This window comes from Cyprinodon variegatus, unplaced genomic scaffold (assembly GCF_000732505.1).
Source record: "Cyprinodon variegatus isolate N-32 unplaced genomic scaffold, C_variegatus-1.0 Scaffold489, whole genome shotgun sequence".
Taxonomy (NCBI): Eukaryota; Metazoa; Chordata; class Actinopteri; order Cyprinodontiformes; family Cyprinodontidae; genus Cyprinodon; species Cyprinodon variegatus.
Window position 1 is genome coordinate 220,778 of NW_015150942.1, and position 5,450 is coordinate 226,227.

The following is a 5,450-nucleotide window of genomic DNA, read 5'->3' on the forward strand; positions in this document are numbered from 1 at the left end:
TCTAAAAGTTGATGGAAACTAATATATAAAAGAAAATGTTTATTGAGGTACTCTGGGTTGATCGCTTTTCTAAAACTTAGAATCCATTTATTTTGCTGAGTAACAGGTGTTCAAATGATGGGACCTTCTCTTTTAGGTTAATCTCTAAGCAGCTATAAGCTGTTCAATGTCCTGAAATAGTAATTAATGTGTCTGAATCTTTTATATGGCAGCACTTAGAGGCATCTACCAGAGAGATCCCGATGTGACTTGTGAGGACGATGTGGCTAAACTTGAATGCGGTAACATCACTGGTTTCAATTATTGGTTGTGCAGCATTACATCATTAACAGATTGATATTTCAGTGATAATGATTATCTCTGTCTTTCTAACATGTTTATTCCCTGTCAGGCGAAGGTGAGGTTATATATGTGAGAAGACTCGCATATGGACGCCGTGACAACACAACCTGCTCCGAGAAGTGTCAGAATTATCCAAATAAATTAAAGAATGTCAATTGCTCCACAGAACAAATTAAACTGGATACGGTGGCTCAGAGGTACAGATGCTCAGTGTTTTCTAAAGGCCAGCTATATTTTCAATCATTCATTTCACCAAATAGGAACTATAGAAATGAGTGAATGAGGGATTGTAAGAAAGGCCTAAACACATTTTTGATCAAAATTATCTGAATCCACAGTTGCAATGGAGAGCGGGTATGTAGAATTGAGGCAAACAACGGTCGTTTTGGAGATCCCTGCCAGGGAACCTACAAATACCTGGAGGTGGATTACATGTGTCTTGGTAAGCAGAAGTAGAATAACTTTAGATCACCCAAAGTGAATTTTAAACACTTTGCACACTATGCTCACTGATTGAACTCCTTGTCAATTAGTTATGTTACTATCTCAGAGTTTAAGTTGTTTCTTAGGAGATTTTTATACAATTCAATAGCAGTTATTGCATAGTTAGCAAATGGTTGCACTTGGCTTTACTTACTTTAGGAGTTTCATAATAAAAGGGAATAAAAGGAACCCAAAATGAACAAAAAAAACAAGGTTCAGGCATTGTAGAGTAAACTTAATCTTACCTTGTGTTGCAAAACCACATAAATGTCAGAGTTGTGTCTCAATGTAGAAACAATTTCAAGACGTTTTATTTATCTCATTATGAACACTTCAGCATTTTGTAATATGCGTTGTCCATCCTTATGTTCATCGCATGTTGTCATAGTTGTTTACGAAATAATAAAAAAACGTTTATTTCCATATGTATGTATTTTTCTGCTTCAGAAACACTTGCTCATTTCTTATTCTAAAGAAATCAATAGGGTCCTGAGATGATACACGTGGACCAAAGTTCATAATCCTCGGTCAAATCACGGTTTACAGATGATTGTTTTAGCTCTTTTAGGTGGTGCTGTGGAGTATTTAGGCCACGCCTATAAAATTTTAGCATGGATTCCTGTATGTCTTGGACTGGTATCAATCAATGGGATGAGAAATATAGAAATGAGAGCCAAACATAATGGCATGGTGTGACCCCGCCACTCAATCTGACAAACAGCTTTAGTACTGGAGACTAGATGCAGTAACTTGTTTTTCTATCAAAATGACATAGTGTCATCTTGATTTGGTCCAGTGGGTTAAATATAGACCTTCCCAGCTAAACCATACTACTTCCTGGTCCCAGGGGGCGGGTCTATGGTGATGTCAATAGATGAGCATCTGTTTTAGTTTGTTCCTAGTCTGAAAAAACACACATAAGCTACAGTACATCCCAGACCCTGTTTGTGGAACTTATAGCAACTGATGTTTTGTGGTGAGATGGCAGATTTTATTGCTTGGCCACACCCACATGATTTAATACAAGAAAGGACCCTTGATAACTTTTGATCAACAACACCTGAAGTCTATCATGAGTTAACGAGAAGCGCTTGCTTGACGCTTCATTCGGCTGATGTTACTTTGGCTCACGTTATACATCTATCAAATATATAGATTGTTATCAGATTCAGATTGTGTCTCTGGGTCGACAACTCAGCAGCAATAGAATTACTGTCTGTAACACAAAACATTGCTGGTATAATTAAAACATTACTTTGGACCACATTTTTCAGCCCCTTAGGCTTCTAAATCAATAAAACTGAAAAGGAGTAATCAGAAAAAAATCTTGGACCAAAAATTTTTGATAAATATGCTGTTTCTAAATATGCTCCAATTCACACAGATGCAAATGGACCAGCTTTGGAGATTTTATGTGCAGATGGGGATAAACTCAGTAAAACAGTTTCTGGTAAGAACATTCATGGTATTAAATGTTACATCACTATTGTGACTATTGTAACATTAACAACCTCAATAAGTTGTTAAATTCATGCTGATTTTGCACAGTTTCTACCTTAGGCAGTTAAATAACCTGCTGCTGTTTTATTGCACATCTCTAATGTTGCCGCTATTTTCAAATATCCATTACTGCAAAAATTTCCACAGCTGTTTATTGGTTATTTATTCTCCAGGTGCACAGATTTTATATTGAAAAAACATTTTGCAGTACAGTATTTTATTTATTTATTTATTTTTTAACTCTTCACTATTACCGGTATGTTATTTTTATTCACTTTTCTAAGGTCCATATTTGTGTGACCATGTTTTATATAATCTTTTTCTGCTGTAACACCAGAATTTCCCCATAGTGGGACAATAAAATAATTTTCTATTCTATTCTATTCGATTCTATTCTATTCTATTCTATTCTATTCTATTCTATTCTATTCTATTCTATTCTATTCTATTTTAAGATCTAAAATATTCCTTATTAGTAAACCAACAAATATTTACAGCATAATGTTTTCAGTTTCTTTTGTGGTGTACACTGAGAACTAATGCTTGATTTAGTTGTATAGCTGTGGTCTCAGCCAGTTCCAGCAGTTGTTGGTCAAATAGGGACTGAATCAGAACTGAGTTATGGATGTAAAGAACAGATAATACTTCATAGGCAGTAGCACTAAAAGTTTTAAAATCTATAAAATTCCATCAAAAATCGTCTGATACTTACTGAGTTCATGAGGTATAGGGGAGGATGTTCTTTTTAGGTGGATCATCAAATTAGGAGGTCCTCCTAATTGCTCGTCCCCATTTTAACTTACCGGTGGTGGGTCTGATATAGAAGAAAAATGGCAAATCTTCTTTTGGAAAGTAAGCTCCTATGAGCGATGCAAACAGCAGCTTTTGAACAGAGAGTGCAGGAGGAGAAATGGGTTTGTGCACGCTCTGCACGTGTTTAATAGGTTTGCCCTCTCGGGAGCGGGTACAGGGTTGTGCATGTGCATTTTATATACATATATATATATATATATATATATATATATATATATATATATATATATATATATATATATATATATATATATATATATATATATATATATATATATATATATATATATATATATACTCCTAATAAAAATTAAACAGCTATATTGAATGTAGTCAAGAGAATCCACATTGGTAAATAACAAAAATGCTACATTATGCAGTTACTCCATGTTTACTGGTATCTAGCATTAGCTTGTGGTAGTAAGGAGTCAAACAGCTAATGCTATCCTAACTGAAAAACCTTCTCTCTATTGTGGATTCCTGTAGAGTAAATCAATCCTCAGTTAACATCTATGTAGCTATAGTTTGCATAGTTGTCTGTAAAGAATGCTGCTTTTTTTAGACTCTTCTACAACCCAATAAAATGGGTCAGAGACTTTAACCAAAGGTTTGGTGAAAACTACTCAACTTCTGTCTTTAAAGTATAAACTGTATATGCATTTTACAAATAAACCAGCAGCTTTTTGAGAAAATGTTAAAGTTAAACCACCACACAATGAGTCAGACTCTCTTTACAGCTTTCAGAATTAAGTTTGTTTTATTCTATACAGAACCTTTCGAAAACCAATATTTTTTTTACACATTTTTACCTATCGGCTATGTTACTTTGGGACGATAGCTCAGCACAAATTAAAAATTATTAATTCAGTGTCTGACCTTCGGTAAAAAAAAAAAATGTGAATAGGAAATGTCCATTTTCATGTTTTTCGCATCAGTGGAGCTATCAGGAGGAGTGTTTTTTTATTATTAGTGTTGTCGTATAATCTAGATAATCTTTATGAAAAAGGCAGGATTGATTAAGCTAAATTCTGAATAAATGTTATAGTTTTTAACCTCTTAAAACCCACCGGGTCGCTGGTGACCTGGTGGACCTTAAGTGGGGGTAATAACTCAGAATACATAAAATTCGCGCTATTGCGCACAGCTCCAAGCTGACACCAAAAGTTCAAAGCCCCACAGCTCTGGAACTGTTATAGCTAGAGGTCTGAAATTCTTTGCATTTGTGGTTGACATGATGTAGAAAAAATATAATGCAATAACACCTAGTTTAGATTTTAAACTAGGATCTGTCTTTATATTTCAGTAGTTGTGAATTGTAGCTAAATAAAGGAGTAGGACTGTGTTAATCTTGTCAGCTTAAAGATTGTAAGTCAGAAAACTTGAGGCCAATCCTTAATAATAAATCTACACTATTGTAGGGTCTGGTAAATATTTAGCCAAATACAGATAGAAACAAAATGTATGGTATAGGATATTTTTGTGTAACATAAATATCTTGTTAAATTAAAACAGGTGAAAGCATATTGAAGGCAATTTTTGAAGCATTACCTGACCGTGTTGAAAATTCCAGTGGATCAAGTGGTAAGAATTTTACAATCCCATATTTTAATGTGTTAGAATTTACCTGCTATGTTGATATTTAGTTTATTATTGTGTTCATTTTTATTATTCTTCTATCGTTCTTACAGTCAAAGTCTTTTTTCTTGTTTGGTTTTTTTTTTAATTTTACCTAATTCTAAAGATTTTGTTATAATACAAAAATCAATAGGAAATAGTTTTTAAGCCTTCCCAGTGGGCAAAAGATGTCAATTAAACATCAATTTGACATCAAACACCGATATCAAATTGTTATCAAAATTTGGTCAAAAAACGTAAATCAAATTGACATCAGTCCTTTGACATCAATTTGATGTATGGGATATTGAGATGTATGGGATAAAAAAAAAAGTTCCTTGAGAAGGAAATGGCCTAAACAAACCCAATTCTGTTTGAAATACAAGACAGCTGTATTGCAGTTCTGCAGTGTTTCATGCATGGCCTTTAAAATAGCAATTCTGTAAAGTATATTGTCAATAGTTCTAATATTAATCATTTTTGGATCATCTAAACTAAGTTGATGTTCTACAATTGCTATTTTTTCGGGTTGCAAAAAAAACCAACATTTTTATAAAAAATAAAATAAAATAATTGGTAATTCAAAAATGTTTTTTGAAATATAATGCATTTCCCCACTTTTGGTGGTCAAATGGTGCATGTATTTTCAGCATGAATAACACAACCAAGATTTTAATAGCTTCATGCTTGTTGCAAGT